This window comes from Paramormyrops kingsleyae, chromosome 3 (genome assembly GCF_048594095.1).
Source record: "Paramormyrops kingsleyae isolate MSU_618 chromosome 3, PKINGS_0.4, whole genome shotgun sequence".
Lineage (NCBI taxonomy): Eukaryota > Metazoa > Chordata > Actinopteri > Osteoglossiformes > Mormyridae > Paramormyrops > Paramormyrops kingsleyae.
The window spans coordinates 18,378,597-18,398,127 of NC_132799.1; the positions used below are offsets into that span (position 1 = coordinate 18,378,597).

At 42.9% G+C, this 19,531-nt stretch overlaps 1 pseudogene; it reads left to right on the forward strand.

The window, feature by feature from the left end:
- The first annotated feature begins 1,750 nt into the window (after positions 1-1,750).
- LOC111853431 (alpha-2-macroglobulin-like protein 1) lies at positions 1,751-11,337 on the forward strand (annotated as a pseudogene).
- Positions 11,338-19,531: the final 8,194 nt, after the last annotated feature.

Here is a 19,531-nt window from a genome sequence, read left to right on the forward strand (position 1 = left end):
TAGTAGAGCCAAGTAACTATAAGAATCTTCACCAGCTCTGAAAATGTCTGCATTGTTTTGGTCTACATACCTCTGTGAGTCAGCCTTTTCTGACATGAATGTCATGAAATCAAAGCTCAGAACAAGACTGACAGATGAACATTTAAATGACTCCATAAGAGTGAACCTAATTAGTGGCTACACTCCACCATGCACCTCTCTTGTTGACTCCCAGTGGACATGTGAATACTCTTGTTAAGTGATACAGTGACATGTGGACAGATAACAAAATGATAGCAATTAGTGGATAACTAACAATATCTGTGTATTTGTAATTGCATAGTTTTGTTTTGACAGCATTCAAGTTTCAGTTAATAATGTGAGATACACTAGAAAGAAATGCATACAGAAATACACAATACAGATGCAGTGAACTAAATATTTTTTGTGTTGTTTTAATACAAAATGTGAGTTGCGGAAGCTAAGATTTAGTTAATGTTCAGGTAAATAAGCTTATTCAGTTTGTTTGGGTTGAAATAAGCTATGAGAATAAATGTTACGAAAATGAGTAGCTCTCGGCCATTTTAATTTTGTAAAAGTAGCTCTCAGAGGTAAAAAGGTTGGAGACCCCTGCCATAGTTTTATAGCAGCACACATTTACAGAGCGGATGATCTGACCGTCTGTTTCAGAAATGAATCGTCTGCATTTTTCTTGACTCTCGCTGCACAAAGCAAGATGACTAATCTTCGTCGCACCCTTCAAGTAAATGCATTAATAATAATTGCAGTGCAAATAGGCCAAACATGAAGGAAGAAAGAATGAATGCATTGTCTATGCTACATTGTCAGATGACTCACCCATAAACCTTTACCTGAGCAGACACCTCAAACGCGATATAGATTAAAAAGTCGAAGTTTTTCAGTACCTGAAACCGCAATGCTCAAGAAAATACAAAACATCTTTCGATCAAACCGGTATCATTTTTATTAACATTAATAAAAATATGCGCAATGTGTGTCAAAACATACTTACACAGAAGAGATTCAGGTGCATGATGTGCATCACATCGGCACACATCTGGAGACTTACTCTAGCATAGCGGTGGTCACCAACTGACGAACTGAAAGGCAACTGGATCCGGACCGCGCGGTCGATTCCTCCCATCGGTTTTATCCTTGACGATCCCCTTCTGTTCGACATCATTTTTAATTCACATATCTACGCGTGATAATAAAACAAATATAACACAATCGTATTTTTGAACATGTCATGTACGTATTATCCTCATGATAAATGGCGTTGGAGAGAGTCTGATATTAGGGGGGGACAACACTTAATAAAATGAAGGCAAAAAACTATGTACAGTATATGAGGTAAAAATGAAGTCAAATCAAATACCCAGTTCCTACACCCCTGCTTGTGACAGAAGAAATATTACCTTGATTACAGCGTTTTTTATTAACCTGATCGATTTATTTATACTGTTTGTTACTGTACCTCAATTAGGGCCCGAACCACAAGTCGTCAGCAATTATATTATTACAAAATTCGGGTATCTACGTGATTATTTAATTCAGTTCAGTAAAATGCAAAGTATAAGTATATACTTATACCGTGAGAAACAAATATTAACCACATATTCAAAGGCACAAATAGAAGAGAGAGAGAGAAAGGCACCCTGACCCGCCCAATTTTGGTTGTTCAGCATTAAGTCATTCGAAGCTTACCAATGGAAAAGGCTATCGGTTTGACGATGTGGGTAATACATGCGTTGGTCCAGCCCTGTTTAAGCATTACATAATAGTTCTTGAACTGGTCTGAGTGTTACTTTTGACCGTGGTTCGTGGAAAATAACATATCACTCTGAAAATGTGGCAGTTTATACTTGCTGCAGTTTTACTGTCATACTCCTGCTGCGCAACAGATCCGTAAGTTAAACATCCATGCCTGTAGGTCTGACATGATGTAATTCTTCCTAAGCGAATTAAAGTTAGTTATTATCTTCCATCAACTGATTTTCTTTTCTAGAAGCATTAATTATGTAAACTCGTTTTGCGTATTTTACCTATAGGCAGTGCTCTATAATCTATAAATGCATCATTGTCACGATAAAGAACGTCTGTAATTTTAATATGTATAACAGGTACTCTGTAGGCTTTTAAAAGAACTGCCCTGGTATCCTTCCACAGGGCCTTCTTCGTGACCTTTCCGACTGTGATTGATGCTGACTCCCAGGCTACACTTTGCGCCAGTCTCCTTTACCCAAATGAGACTCTGCTCATGACTGTACTATTGAACAATAATGATGAAAGTAAAATCCTGTTTAAGGAGAGTACAGACACTGCTATGTTTCAATGCATTGACTTTAAGGTCAGTCCCACCAATTATCCAGTTGTCCTTATTCCTGGATGATGCAGGAGAAAGGTTAAATGAAAACATCTGCAATTTATCTACTTACCCAGCAGCTTGGAATAGTACAGGTATTAGGTGTTAAATGATGCATGTTTTCTTTCTACACATTAGGCTCCTAATGTGGAAAAGGATTCTGTCCAGACCATTAGGGTGGAAGTAAAAGGGAAGGCATTTCAGCTGGCAGATGAACGCAAGGTCTTGTTCAAACCAGTCCTTCCCATAACCTTCATTCAGACTGACAAACCAGTCTACAAGCCAGGACAGATGGGTATGTAAAGTGCATTTCAAATCATTGTGTTATTCCATACATGCTCAACATTTTATGGACATATATTACAATGTGCTGTGTAGGTGTGTGCATTTAGCTTTCAGTGTGGGATCAGCAGGGATATGCATAGCAGAGTTGGGGCCATTCCGGAATGCATTGATCAATTCCAGTCCAAATCAGGAAATGGAACTGGGATTGGAAAAAAAAACTACAGGGAACAGAATTGGAGTTGAATTTGAATTTCAGGGAGATTTAAGTTCCAACTCCAGTTCCATTTCCTGATTTGGACTGGAATTTATCAATGCATTCCGGAATGGCCCCAACCCTGATGCATAGATAAAGTTGCATGCAGCCATGCACTTAGATAACTTTCAATGCATTTTCCTTTGTCTTCAGTGAATTTCAGGGTCATCACCATGAATACAGAGTTTGTTCCTATCGTTCAATGGGTAAGATCTGACTAATAATTCATGATTCATACAATTTATTTGTCTTAAATGGGTGTTTTTTTGGATAGTGGTAGAACTGGACTCGGGTGAGGTCACACTAAAGCTGTGAGTAACCTATAGAAAGTAAGAAACTGGTGACACTCCCATCTTTCTCAAGGTGGTGGGGGGGGGGGGGACATGCCTGACAAATGCAGTCTATTCAGTTCTGCTAAAGGCAGCATGCTTCAGTCAGTGGTACATAGCCTCAGAAAATGGAATCCTTGATTGTGTGCTTGGTGGTCTAATGTGTGCCGTAGTCCATATTAAACTGATGGGTACTTTTTCTTTTACAGTATGACATAGTGGAGCTGCAGGTAAGATTACGATTTGCTTTATGAACTGCCAGCTCTCGAGTGGAAGACTGTTATAACTAAAGGGTCCCTGCTCATTCAGGATGTTAACAGTAACCGGATAGGTCAGTGGCTGAATGTCAGCTCCAACGACAAAATTGTGCAGCTCTCATTTCCCTTGAGCTCTGAAGCACCAGTGGGCACTTACAGCCTGATTGTCTCAATTGGTGAACAAAAAACAGTGCAGAGCTTCGTGGTCATGGAGTATGGTGAGTCATCCTTCTGCCCTGGTAACATTGTTGGTCCTGAAATTGCCATGAGTTGCACCCTGACACTTAACTGAATTTGCTTTTTTCTTAGTCTTGCCAAGGTTTGAGGTGACCGTGAAAGCTCCAACAGAGGTCAATGCTGTGGAGCCTCAAGTTAGTGTTGCTGTTTGTGGAATGTGAGTTTGCCTGTACATTCTGGCCATCTTGACTCTACTGGATTTCTCAGTTGTAATACTATACTGATGCTTTTTGACAACCTGGGTAGAATCATGTGAGCTCTGGCCCCAAAAGACACGTTATGATGCATACCTGTGCTTAAGGTCAACTTCGGATTGTCCGCTACTTTACTCTGTATTTCAAGTAAGGGCACTTTCCTTCTCAGTTATACATATGGACAACCTGTGGCGGGGAATGCAAAACTACAACTGTGCCGGCCTCCCTATTCATGGGTGCAGGACATCTCCAGCCAGTGTCAAACCCGCTCTGTGCAGGTGAGTCATTTTGAACAGCTATTACTTTGCAATTGTGTCTTACTGTTGCCTAAACTTCTTGCTCTTCTCTTTCAGTTGGATAAACACGGTTGTGCCTCTGGTGCCTTCAACATGACATTTTTTCTCGACTTCAAAGATGGCTACGAGGACACCCTTTCACTTACAGCAAATGTAGAAGAACAAGGAACTGGTGTGTGCAAGTACTTTTGACTACACATTGGCACTTGGACAAATGCTAATCACAATTACATATGTAGTGAGCGGGGAGGCAGCATTAATGTAGTGGTAGCTTGTCTTCTGGCCAGGGTGTCTCACCCTAAGGTTGCTTTTCTTGTCAGGCATTTCCCTGCCTGGAGCAGCTAGCATAAGCATCAATTATATTGCTGGAAGAATAACATTTGTTGACACCCCTGATACTTATGAGCCTGGATCATCAGGCATTAATGGCAAAGTAAGTATTGCAAAAATGTGAAGAGCTCACCATAATGCATTGGTGCAGCCAGTCAACCCATCGTCCTTTCCCAGGTACAACTGGTGGATTACAATAACACAGCAATAGCTGGCAAGACTGTATACGTATATAAAGACTTTCAGGAGCCCAGTGTGTCGCTCCTGAATGTTACCACTGACCAGGATGGCATGGCCAAGTTCTCAGTCAGCCTGGCTGGGGTATCTGACACAATTCAGCTAAAAGTAAGCTTTATTCTTGTGCTGCTTGGTCCTTTTTACAGTTCTGGAATAGCCCTATAATTGTGTTGTGTAATCTTTATCAGGCATCTTACTATCCTCCATCTGCTGATGTCCTGTACTGGCCACATACGGTTTTCTACCAGGATGCAATGCAAACTATTTCTCAAAAGACTGAAGCTACACTTCAAAGCTCTTTAGCAGTACAGAATAAGGACAAGCCACTGAGATGCGGAACAGTGGTACCAATAAATATTCACTATACAATAGCTGAGGAGATGGCTGGGGGTGCCCTGCCAATAGTATATCTGGTGAGTGATTTCAGCCTTTACTCATTTTTATCCATTGTTGTACTGACTAATATGGAAAGCAGACTGATCCAGTGACATGGACTCTTTCAGGTCCTTTCCAAAGGAGCCATTGTAAAGTATGGGTTTGCAAACATCATGTGGCAAGGAACTCGTGAGTTACAGCCATGTGTGGCACCTGTATTAGACTTGTAAGTTACACCCCCCACCAACTTTTTTTTTCCGTCTCGCTCCCCCAGATACTAATGGTGAGGTGTTTTTCATGCTCGATGTGGCTCCTGAGCTGGCCCCCATGGTGCGGGTTGTGGTGTATACAGTTCTGCCCAGTGGAACTGCAATTGCTGCAAGCATGGATTTCCCTACTGAGAAATGTTTTAAACACAAAGTAGGTGGATAACCTCCCCCAAACAATGGGAGGCCTTTTTGTAGAACTGTTTCCTAACGGGAGGGGAATCTGAGACTGTAGCTCCTGTTCCAGGTCTCTGTGGCATTCACTCCCAACACATCTGTTCCTGGGGAACGTATTGGAATGAAGGTCATGGCTAACCCAGGTGCCCTGTGTGGCCTGTCTGTCGTGGATCAGAGTGTGCTGCTGTTGGATCCCAAGAACAGACTGGATGCAGACAAGGTTGATCTACCAGTACTCTGCTTAGAATTGTGATTTACCGCCTTGATTTGCACACAAGCCTCTTATGCTAGTAGAATTTAAATCTAATATAAACTGTGTGGAACTGCAGGGGTTTCCTTGAGTAACTTCCCTCATACTGTACCAGATCTACAACATGTTACCAGCCAAAGAGAACTACTATTACATTGCAGACGACCCTGAGGTGTGCCTGGAAGTAAGACCAAAGCGCACCCTATGGCCACAGGAAGTAGACACCCGAAGCGTGTTTCAGGTAGCTGTCCACACCCTGCCTGGTCCAAGTTGCAATGTTATGGCTGGAGAACCCAGCTGTGAATGGACATTTCTGCTCACACTGTGGGTATGTGTAGGTTCCCGTAACAATGGTTGTAAAGTCTGTCTTATTGCCCAACAGAATGCAGGACTAAAGCTGGCAACTAATTTACTTGTATCGATGCCATCTTGCTTGACCTTCAAAGGGAGAAGATACAATTATGGCTTTGGAGGACCTATAAGTAAGGTGCAGTCTTGACCCTGAATTCAGTTAGCTTACCTGCAGTATCAACTGAATAATGTCTGAACTTTTTCTAAAGTGTATGCTATGGCGAAACAACCGGAAGATCGACCCAGCGTTGCTGCGGGGATGCCACTAGAAACGGTGCGAGTTTTCTTTCCAGAAACCTGGATCTGGACTCTTGTGAAAGTTGGGTATGTACAACACAAAGGCATCAATCTGGCTGCTTTGGCTATGGAATTTAAGCTTCCAAGGCTGCTTTGTTGGCTTTTTGGTCAAATGCAGGCCCTTCAATGACACATTGCTCAAATAGTCCAAGAATCTTGCCACAACAAACTGGAGCCTTACTTTACAGGACATCTGGGTCCACTGTTGTTCCAGTAACGGCCCCTGATACAATTACCACCTGGGACACGTGTGCCTTCTGCCTGTCTGAGACTGGTCTGGGCCTTGCTCCACCAGTAACGCTTACGGTTTTCCAGCCCTTTTTCCTTGACTTGACTCTACCGTACTCAATCATCCGTGGGGAGCGTTTTGTGCTGAAAGCAACAGTCTACAACTACCTCTCGGACTGCATTGTGGTATGCCTATAGCAACTGTGGCTCAAACGTAGTTGCTTTTGGGTGGGGTTTTTGGTTCATAAATGGTTCTACTCTGGCAGGTGAAGGTGACTGCACTTCCATCCAAAGAATACAATCTGGAACCTTGTGCTCAATGTCAGTATACCTCCTGTGTGTGTGCCAGTGAGACAAAGACGTTCAAGTGGAATCTGCAAAGCTCAGCCCTTGGTAAGACTTTGCCAAATAAAGTCACAAAATTCTGACAATACTGGCAGCCCTTGTGCATGTCTGAACTTCCACACTCTTTCCGCAGGGGCTGTAAACGTGTCTGTCCGTGCAGAAGCCTCGGCCGGAACCTGCATGTACAAGACCGCAATAATGCCGGGAAAGGGTCGTGTTGATACCATAGTACGCACCTTGCTTGTCAAGGTAGGAATCTAAAACTTCATTCCCATATTTGGATTTAAAATGCCCATTAAGTAATGAAGGTCACATTCATGAGCTCTCACCAGTACTAGCATTCAGCTGTGGTTTCTACTGCCTCATGCAATGCTCAGACCATTGAGACTTTTCATTGTCATTGCCTACAGGCAGAGGGACAAGAGAGAACTGATAGTTACAGCTGGCTGTTGTGTCCTAATGGTAAGTTGTGAGGCTCATGTCCTACACATGGGCAATTAAGCCTAAGGGAAGCCTTGTAAATGTGTTTCCATCCTTGTCAATTGTGCAGTAACTTATCTGTCAGGTCAGCATGGGTGGCTTGTGGGATGGTGCACAAAGTCATGTACTCTTATGTAAGGCAGCAATCTTTGTCTCACACACAGGAACAGCTGTCAAACAGGAAGTTGTGTTGCACCCCCCTGCATATTTGGTGGCAGGATCTGCTCGTGCTTCTGTCTCAGTCCTTGGTAAGGAGTGCCATTTAGCCTTGAATTGTGAAGTCGCTCCCTAGTAGTGTCACTAGGGTCTGGTCATACCAGGTAAATTTAACCAGGAACATGCCGTCCAGACTGGCTGATTCTTATACCCTTTCCAGCCTTTACACTGAAGCATGCCATTGGTATAGCAGTACAGGTCACAAGAGGTACTTGTTAAACCCCATCAGCAGCGGATGGACTGCCCTGTCTGCCTAAACATGTTGCAGGTGATGTGCTCGGCCGGGCCCTCCAGAACATGGGCGATCTGCTGTCCATGCCATATGGGTGTGGTGAGCAGAACATGGCTATCCTCGCTCCTGACATACACATTCTGCAGTACCTGAAGTCCACTAAGCAACTCACCCCAGCTATTCTGAACAAAGCGACAGACTTCCTGAGGAGTGGTAGGACCCTGCTGCTCAAAGCCAATGTAGAGTCAGCCAGTGAGTCTTGTCCCCGTCTATAGAAGCTTAACTTCCCTTTCTCAAACTGCCAGGTTACCAGAGGCAACTGAACTACAAGGACAGCAGTGGTTATTACAGCACCTTTCCTGGGGGAAATGGGAGTAACTGGTGAGTTCAGACCTGCTTAAGGCAGAGCAAGTATATTGTTTGGATCCATGAGGCGGCTCTAGGTCCCACTGAATCCTCCTCACTGCCCTGCCCCCAGGTTGACTGCGTTTGTTGTAAGGTGTTTTGCTGAGGCAGCAGAATTCATCTACATTGACCCCAAGAACAATGAGGACTCTGTGGCATGGTTGCTAACAACACAGAAGAATGATGGCTGCTTTAAAACCGTAGGGAAGCTCATTCACACAGCCATGCAGGGTGGCGTAGCAGATGATGTAACACTCACTGCCTACATTGCTGCAGCCTTCCTAGAAAGCCACATATCAGTGAGTATTGCATTATTGCTTGTGCATGCCACCCAAAGGGTCTTCTGCAGCAATTCTGGTGTTAAGATGACCAAAATGCCATGCAGCCTAATCTTCTCTAAAGGACAGTTGCTCTCAGTCTCTAATGGTTCTTGTTCTGTTCTCACCCTTTCACAGAATCCAGCTCTGAACCTCAGTTTGGCTTGTCTGATGTCTGACACTACCTACCTGAGAAGCACCTATACAGCAGCCCTGATGGCCTATACCTTTAGCCTGGCTGGAAAGCGTGATAAACGGGCTGAGCTGATGGCACACCTCAACAGCTTGGCAACAGCTAATGGTAAGGTATCACAAGGTGTTTCTGCCCACAAGGAAGGCACTGGTCTTAGTACCCCTTGTCTGTCTTAGGCAACTCCCTGTACTGGTCTCAGTCATCCTCTGTCACTTCTGATCCCTTGTCTGTGGAGATGACCTCATATGTGCTGCTGGCTGTGCTCAATGCCTCACCACTGACTGCTGCGGACTTGGGCTATGCCACGAGGATCGTCCGCTGGCTGGCAAGGCAGCAGAATGCTTATGGTGGCTTTTCATCAACGCAGGTATTGTGTCAAGTCTGTCAGCAGCAGCCTTTTCTGTATTAGTGACTTGCCCATTCCACTAAAAAAATGGTGTCTGTGCAGGACACGGTGGTAGCTCTACAAGCGCTGTCCCTCTACTCAACCCTTGCGCAAAATCCAGGAGGTGTCAGCACAGTGACTGTGCAGTCACCAAATAAACAGCAACTGATCTTCAATGTGAATCCAAGCAACAAGCTGCTATACCAGGAAAGGCCACTGCAGGATGTCACTGGATCCTACAGCATTGTGGCACAGGGCACTCTATGTGTGTCTGTGCAGGTAAGGCTGCCATTGAACCAAGCTCAGCGCCGTGTTGTTAGAAAACGCCAGAGGTTTAGGAGCTTGCTGTAGAATACTATAACAGTATGACCATGATATGGGAGTTTCTCTCTTTCCTTACAGGTGAATCTACGTTACAATGTCCCAGTTACAGTGGTCAGGTCTGCCTTCAGCATCACCCCTACTGTGGAAAGCAAATGTAGCCCTAGAGCAACATTGACGCTGAACCTTCAGGTCCAGTGAGTATGCCTTTGTCCAGTTACTTGGCATGGAATAAGAGTGGCAATAAAGGACAGTGACCCTGGGATTAGCGCACTAAAAACAACCTACATTCCAGGTATAATGGGATGCGGGAGACCACAAACATGGTGTTGATTGACCTAAAACTTCTTTCTGGGTTTGTGCCGGATGAAACGTCCTTGAATGAGGTTAGTCCCTTGAGCAGGTTATGCGAACTAAGACGATATGAGAAAATGAAACCCATACTACAGAAATGAAACCACCAAATGTCTTCACCCATAGCTAAGAAGAGCTGAAATGATTGAACGGGTTGACAGTAATGACGATTCTGTTCTTCTGTATCTGAAAGAGGTGAGTTCACTCCGCTTAGCAGCTGGAAGGTTCTAAGCTATGAAAGCACTGTATTCCTGAAATGCAACCATTTTGGCTCAGCGGATCGGCACTGCCTGTTTGCGGTGCATTGCAGCAGAGACTCAGGGCATCAGAGAATGTTCATATTTTTAAAAAGCAGACTCAAGACAAACCTTTTGAATCAGGCTTTTGTTTGAGTTCTATTGATTTACCTAAACTTTATTTATCCACTTATCTATATGTGTGAGCTTTATTTATTACTTATTTGTCTACCTATGTATATTGTTTATGCTTTCAATTATCTTCCTTTTAATACCTTACTTATTTCTCTTTATTCCAGAACATTTAATCCTTTATCTCTATTTTATTATTTTATCCTTAATGTTCCATTTTTATCCTCTTACATCCCACCATTTACACATTAATTTTGTAGTTACTTGTACTTTTTCTTCCTCCTTTTATCATATTTAACTTTGTTTTCTTTAGTTTCTATTTTATTGTCAGTTCTTGTTTTTATTTTGTTGTGTTATGTTGTGTTGTTTTATTTTATTTGTCTTTTATTATTATTTATAATTTTCTTTCATGCCTTTTGTTCCTATATTTTACATAATTTGGGTTAGGTTGGCAGTAGGGGTGGTTTGACATGCTTTTTATAATGTAAAGCACTTTGTGTTGCATCGTGTTTGTAGGAAAAGTGTTATATAAATAAAGTCTTGATCGATTGATTGATGTGTAACCAGTTAGCTTTGAGTAAAGTATTTGTATGAAGCATTGTGGTAAAGGAAGCTAACCACAGTATCTGGGATCTCAACTTCTGCACAGGTACCCAGAATGAGCCCTCTGTCGTACAGCCTAGAACTCGTACAGCAGCTGGAGATTGGGAACCTTAAGGCAGCAACTATCAGGATATATGACTACTACCAGCCCAGTAAGAACATTTCATTACTGTGAGCACTATGCAATGACTTGGTTCTAATCAATATCACACTAATTGTGGAGATACTTACTTTACATGTGGTTGGTTGCTCTTTTCCAGATGAGGAAACAACTGTTGCATATTCTTCTGGCTGCAAGTGATATTTCTGTTCATTAGCAGTGGTAGCTAATGAAGATGCAGAAAAGTGTCATTACCTCCACCATGATTTAAATATCATAATAAAACAAACACTCATGTGTATGTGGTGTCCGATAAGCAATTGTGTTTTATTCAGCTTTACAACTTCCCTATGGTTTTTTAAATACATGATGAACAAAAAAATTAGGGGCGGGGGGCAAAATCAATTGTGTTACAAATTTTAATACGATTTTAATAATGCTGTGGGAGTTAAAAAATAAATTTCTTTAAATATCAGTTTAAACACGGGTAACTAAAATGATGTTCACTGTCACACTGGGCTAAGAAGGGAGACGCGGATCCAGTACTGCAGGGAAAGCAGGGTTTTAATGAAACAGATGGCAGGTGAATACAGGCAAACGTCAGTCCAGCAGGGCGAGAAAGGGAGAGCGCAACCGTCCGGGTAATCGGAGCAGCTGTGCGAGGTAAGGGAGCTTCTCCCGGGGGGGGCGATCAGGCAGACAGGTCCAGGAACAGCAGGCGATAATCGTGGTCGTGGACCGTAAGCGAGGGTCGACAGCCGAGAGATCCGTCCGACGAGTGAACACAGGACAGGAGAACAAGCGGGGAGGAGGACAGGAGGAGCCGGGCTCAGCAGGACAGGTAGGTCAGGATCGGGAGCTGGACTGAGGAGGGAAGGCACAAAAGGTAAGGATCTTACACAAGGTAAACTGGCAAAGCACGGGAGAGCAGGGAGACTGAGGACAGAGAAATGCTTAGTAAGGCTTCTTTTCATCAGCGCAATACTTCGCAGTTTGAAGTTTGATGGTGTCCTTCCTTTAAGGGGAGTTAATCAGCCGCTGAGGTGTTGCACCTGTCCGTTCCCGCCCCCGTGGGCGTGACATTCACATTTGGTGTTGCTAATAAATTTGACCAGTTCACACAATATGATTTTAAGGGACTGACATGCGTGAGTTTGGCACAGTGCTACCATGAATGAGTACGTGTCTGTGTAGACCTTTCCAGCACCCTCTCAATTTAAAGCAGATGACTAACTGCAAGTGTCCGTAGTGTAGACTTTCAAAGACTATCTCTATGCCGCTTTCCTGAACTGAATAGAAAAGGAGCTTTAATGTTGTATATTGAATACTGAACAAACCAGGAATGCTGCTGCTGTTCAGTGCAGAGAAAAGGGAAAAGTCATACAATTAAAACTCTTGTAAGCATATGCAGCCGCAGAGGCAGGAAGTACAGTGCCACCAGAAAGTATTCACTTTTTCCACATTTTATGTTAGACTCATTCGGAATCAGATTTGAGTATAGTTGTTCCTCAAACATCTCCACACAGTACCCCATAATGACAAGGTAAAAGCAACTTTTTAGAAATGTGCAAATTTTTTCTTATTGCCCAAGGCTTGTTAATCCAGTGTTTCATAAGTGTTCACACCCATGGCTTAATATTTTGTTGAAGTACCTTTGGCTGCAAATGGAAGATGAATCGTCGCCTTAGTCTGAGTTCCAGAGCACTTTGGAGCATGTTTTCTCGAAGAATCTCTCTATTTGGCTGCTGTCATCTTACCCTCTATGCAGACTAGTCACCCAGTTCCTGCCGCAGAAAAACATCCCCACAGCATGATGCCGCCACCACCATGCTTCACAGTAGGGTTGTGACGATGAGGAAATTTCCCCACCGGTTAATGGACATGTGACAACACCGGTAATACCGGTATCACCGTGGGGATGGGGTTTTCTCTTTTTTCCCTGCTTTTAAATGGCTTATAAATGCGTGCGTATTATACTTTCACTTTTAGTTTTGCGGGAATTGGCAATTCGGCGTCAATTGTTTGAATGGACGACAACGAAACTACAAAAAAAAATCACTGATATTAAACAGAACTTTTATTGTCTTTTGCATTGCGTTTTGACACTAAATCGTCCGCCATTCTCTTTCTGTAAATTCGACTCCTCTCGATCTCCTCACGTGATAAATGAAATATGACGCATTGTAGCTATGTTCAGCTTTTAATTATAGTGCATGCTCTCGTCTTAAGTAAATTATTTAGAAATATATTTTCCATTTAATTCAAATAAATATTTAATAAAAACACGAATACTTAAAAAAAAAAACAAATGTGGGGACGGTATCACGGTGGAAAAGTGATGTCACCGGTGTTGCGTCTTAAAACCGGTAACACCGTCAACACCGTCTATCGTGGCAAGCCTACTTCACAGTAGGGATGGTGTTAGCCTGGTGATGAGCAGTTCCTGTTTTTTTTGCTTTGATTTCAGGCCCAAAAGTTCTATTTTGGTTTCACCAAACCAGTGGATTTTGCTTTTTACAGTCTGAGAATCCTCAATGTGCTTTTTAGCAAACTCCAAGCGGGCTGCCATGTGCCTTTTTTTGCCATGTGCCTTTTTTTGCCATGTGCCATTATGGCCACTCTACCATAATGTCCTGATTGGTGGAGTGTGTTAGAACCATCCAGAAGGTCAACCATAGCTATCTCCACAAGGTAACACTGAAGCTCCGCCTTAGTGACCATTAGGTTCTTGGTCACTTCTCTAAGGCTTTCTTCCTGCGATTACTCTTTTTGGTGGGGCGTCTAGATTTAGGGAGGGTCCTGGTGGTTCCAAACTTCTTCCATTTCCAAATAATAATAATAATAATAATAATACATTTTATTTAAAAGGCGCCTTTCTGACACTCAAGGTCACCATACAGGCATACATAAAATTTATACACACTACAAAGGATAAAATGCAAAAAAAAATAAATATAAATGACAAATAAATGGGTTTTACAATGAATAGGCTCGCTTGAACAGATAGGTTTTGAGTCCAGATTTGAAATGAGAAAATGAGTCCATGTTTCTAAGATGAGATGGGAGGGAATTCCAAAGGCGGGGTGCAGAGCGGCTAAATGCTTTGCTCCCCATGGTGGTAAGACGGACAGGTGGAACAGACAAATATAATGAGGAAGAGGATCTGAGAGAACGAGATGGAATAGAAACATGAAGGAGGTCAGATAAATAGGGGGGGGAGAGGTTGTGGATAGCTTTAAATGTCAGCAAGAGGACTTTAAACTGGATACGGAACTGAATAGGGAGCCAGTGTAACTGCTGAAGAACAGGAGTGATGTGGTGGACGGATGGGGTTCGGGTAATAATTCGGGCAGCTGAATTCTGGACTTGCTGAAGTTTACGGAGGGACTTGTGAGGGAGACCCAAAAGAAGTGAATTGCAGTAGTCTAGACGGGAAGTCACTAGACTGTGAACAAGAATGGCTGCAGAATAGGGGGTAAGAGATGGACGGAGACGATTAATATTTCTTAAGTGAAAGTAAGCTGACCGGGTAATGTTATTAATGTGTGATTGAAATGATAGTGTGCTATCAAGGATGACACCCAGACTCCTAACCTGCGGGGATGGTGAGATTATCCACTATAATAGAGAAACTGTTAGTTTTGGATAATGTGGATTTGCTACCAATGAGGATAACCTCAGTTTTATCACTGTTAAGTTTAAGAAAGTTAAGAGTAAACCAGGATTTTATTTCAGCAATACAATCAGTGAGAGTAGTAGGTGGTAAAGTGGCTGAAGGCTTTGTAGTGAGATAGAGTTGGGTGTCATCCGCATAGCAGTGGAAATTAACATTGAATTTACGTAAAATATTACCGAGGGGAAGAAGGTAAATGATAAAAAGAAGGGGCCCCAGGACAGAGCCCTGGGGCACACCTGTAGTGACAGAGGAGAGAACGGATTTAAATGATTTAAGCTGAATGAACTGAGTGCGGCCAGAGAGATAAGATTTTAACCATTTTAGTGGAGTCTGAACAATACCAATGGATGATAGTCTATTAAGGAGGGTGGTGTGACAAATGGTGTCAAAGGCCGCACTCAGGTCAAGAAGGATAAGAATGGTGAGTAGTCCAGAATCAGCTGCCATAAGAAGGTCGTTAGTGATTTTCACAAGTGCTGTTTCAGTACTGTGAAGTGGGCGGAAACCAGACTGGAACTGTTCATAAAGATTATTTTGAGCAAGGTGAGAATGAATTTGAGTGGCAACTGTTTTTTCGAGAATTTTAGAAATGAAAGGTAAATTAGATATAGGACGGAAATTGTTGAAATTTGTGGGGTCAGCACCAGGCTTTTTCAAAATAGGTGTAATAACGGCAGTTTTGAAGGATGTTGGGACAATTCCAATAATAAGAGAGGAGTGAATAATGGAAGCGATGATAGGGAGAAGAGAGGGAAGACAGGATTTGACAAGATATGTAGGTAAAGGGTCGAGTTGACATGTAGACGGTTTAGATTTCTGGATGAGTTCAGTGAGTTCTGAGAAAGAGGGCAGGTAAAAAGAAGAGAATGTGTGTGTGGATGGATAAAGGTCAACAAAGGTGTGATGTTGGCAAGGAATGGAGTCAAGATGTTGATAAATATTACAGATTTTAGCAGTGAAGAATGACATAATGGAGTTACAAAAGGAATTTGTAAACAAATGAGGAGGCAAGAAATCCTGTGGTTGAGTAATATTATTTAAAATAGTAAAAAGTGACTTTGAGTTTCCATGATTAGCAGTGATTAAACTGGAGTAGTACTGAGATTTAGTAGTGGCAATGGAATCCTTGTAATGCAAAATATGGTTATTATATAGTTCTTTATGTATAGTGAGACCAGTTTTCCTATACAGTCGTTCAAGTTGTCGTCCTTTTGCTTTCATAAGTCGAAGACCAGTGGTGAACCAGGGGGCAGAAACAGTGAATGAAACAGATCGAGTTTTTAACGGAGCAAGGGAGTTGAGAATGTTTAGAAGTCCAGTATTATAATGAGAAACCAAATCATCAGGGGTAGAGAGATCGTGGATATCAGAGATGGCAGAAGAATCAATGATTGTAGTTAAAGTGGCTAAGTTAATGTTTTTTGTATTGCGAAAGGTGATATGACGTGGTGTCTTGGTAATTGAGAGGGTGAGTTCAGCTGTAAATGAGATGAGAAAATGATCCGTTATAGGAAGTTCATCAGCTGTAATGTTGATGGGAGTGACACCAGAACAGCAAATCAAATCTAAAATGTGACCTTTGGAGTGTGTAGAAGAAGTTGTATACTGAAGAAACCCAAAACTGTCCAGACAAGAGATGAAATCTTTAGTGAGGGGCAGATTGGGATTGTCCACATGAACATTGAAATCGCCCAACAATATTATATTTGATGATAAAGTAGATAAATAAGCAAGAAAACCAACAAAATCATCTAAAAAGTTACAATTAGGTTTAGGTGGGCGGTAAACAGTGGCGATGATGGTTGGAATTTGACCAGAAAGTACACAAACCATATGCTCAAACGAGCTAAAAACAGGTGTGGATACTGGCAAGACTTTCCACTTCTCGCGGTAAAACATCACGAGACCGCCTCCCCGACCCGTGCCACGGGGTTGTGATTTGTAAACAAATCCTGGTGGTGCAGCTTCATTGAGCAGTGAAAAGTCATTAGGTTGTTGCCAGGTCTCAGTTAAAAATATAAAATCTAACTCACGGTCAATGATGAGATCCCGGATGATATGTCCCTTGTTTGACAGAGAACGAACGTTGAGAAGAGCGCACTTGAGTGGAGTCTTGTCCGAGCTAAAAGTGCTAGCCGACCGGCCTAGGCGGGCTAACACGCTGTGGTTGACGGCACGGCTGACAAAGCGTGTACGTCGAGAGCTGGACCAGATGGACTTTATGGCTGTAGAGCTGTAAGAGTTGAGATTCCGACGGGAGCCTCGATGGTTGTATCTCCGCCGTGGATAGTAAATGATATCCAGGTGGAGATGCAGTACAGCTGGCGGGGGGACAAGCAAATGACTCCGTAGCCAAATCAGGTCAGTAATTGTGTACTGGTATAAACCCGTCACTGGCAGGAGAGCAGGTAGCAAAAGGAACCAGACACAAACGAGCCATAAAAACAGTTGTAGCGACATCTTAGGTTAAGAAATCCGTACAAAATTGGATAAAAATCGGATAACAGTTCATAAGTTTACCAAAACGAGCAGCGGCAGTAAATCATGCCAGCGTTCACTCGTCACCGGAAGACATGGAGACCACAGTGCTTTTCGGGACCTTCAATGCTGCCAAATTTGTTTTGTATCCTTCCCCATATTTGTGTCTTGCCACAATCCAGTCTCGGAGGTCAACAGACAATTCCCTGGACATCATTGTTTGGTTTCTGCTCTGATATGCACTGCCAACTGTGAGACCTTATATAAACAAGTGTGTACCCTTCCAAATCATGTCCAATAAACTGAATTTACCACAGGTGGACTCCGATCAAGTTGTAAAAGCGAATCAAAGATGATCAGTGGAAATCGGATGCAACGCAGCTCAATTTTTAGTGTCATAGCAAGTGGTGTGAATACTTATCTACCTATTATGTTTAAATGTTTACATTATTTATACATTTAAATAAAATGTCTGAAAACATATTTTTACTATGCCATTATGAACCATTTTGTGTAGAATTTGTAAAAGAATACTCAAATCTATTTTTGAATAAGTCTGACGTAACAAAACGTGGAAAAAGTGAAGGGGTGTGAATACTTTCTGGTGGCATTGTAAATATAAATAGTTTGGATGAATAAGATAAAAAGGATTTATTATTATTGCACTGGTTTTTGTGATTACTAAATACTGGTATTTATGGAAGATTTTATTGGACTTTATTATTTGTAACACACAGAAGATAATCCACGAATATGTACCATGAGCTACAAATATCTAACTATCCACAAATATGTTTTTTTTGTGTGTGTTGCATAAAATCAGTGCAGAATGATTAGTTCTTTTAGGCAGAAGGGTGCTAGAACATTTTTGGATTTGTAGACGAGCATCAGTGTTTTGAATCTGATGTGGGCAGCTACAGGAAGCCAGTGGAAGGAGCATAACAATTATGTGGTGTGGGACAACTTGGGAAGGTTGCAAACAAGTCAGGCAGCTGCATTCTGGATCAGTTGCAGGGGACGAATGGCGCTCAGGCAGACCAGCTAGGAGTTACAATGGTCTAGTCTGAGATTTCTGGTTGTTGAAAGCTCTTGGTGTTGTTGGGCTGTCTTGGCTGACATGCCTGTTCAACATTGCGTGGATTCTGAGGGCAGGGTCTTTGCACTGGCAAATGGATGGTGGTCCCAATTTTTAAGAAAGGGGCCTGGAGGATGTGTCCTAACTTCAGGGGGATCACACTCTTCAGGCTTCATGGTAAGGTCTATGTTAGGGTGCTGGAGAGGAGGGTCCATTTGTTTGTCGAACCTCAGATCCAGGAGGAGTAATGTGGATTCCATCCTGGTCATGGAACACTGGACCAGCTCTTCTCCTTCACAAGTATACTGGTGGGTTCATGGGAATTTGCCCAACCAGTCTACATGTGTTTTGTGGACTAAGAAAATGCATATAATCGTGTTCCTCAGAGGGTCCTGTGGGGGGGTCCTTCAGGAATTTGGGGTACGGGGTCCATTGTTACATATCATCAGGTCCCTGTATAAATGGAGTGAAAGCTTGGTTCACATTGCCAGCAGTAAGTCAGACTCCGTCAGGTCTGCCCTTTGTCACTGATTGTGTCCGTAACTTTATGGACAGAATTTCTAGATGTAGCCCAAGGGAGGAGGGGGTCCGGTACAGGGGCCTCAGGATCTTTGCTTTTTGTGGATGACATGGTCTTGTTGGTGTTGTCAGCCAGTGACCTGCAGCATGCACTTGGTCAGTTTGTCCCATTGTGAGGTGACTGGGATGCAGATCAGCACCTCCAAGTCTGAGGCCATGTATCTCAACTGGAAAAAGGTGGATTGCCCTCTCCTGGTGGGGGATGAGTTGCTGCCCCAAGTGGAGGAGTTTAAGCATCTTGGGCTCTAATTCATGAGTGAGTGAAGAAGGGAGTGGGAGACTGACAGACGGATCGGTCCAGCATAGGCCGATGCTGTACTGTTCTGTCGTGGCGAAGAGGGAACTTAGCTCAAATACACAATCGGACAGAGTCAGCGATGCCTCGCAAATGCCCATCAGCTATCTAGCAGATCAATGAAAGCAGAAGCCACGGGGTGAGGTGAAACCTGAGGGTGGAGTTTTAAGAAAGAGTGAATAGTTCAGTTTGTTTAGAAACTGTTCATAGTGGGGTCCATCAAATTCCTGAGGATACACATCTTTGAGAAGCTCTCCTGGTCTACAAACACCACAATGCTTGCTAAGAAGGAACAGCAGTGACTCCACTTTCTGAGAGTACTCAGGAAAAACAATCTGGATCAGAAGCTGCTTATGGCTTTTTATCACTCCACCATCGAAAG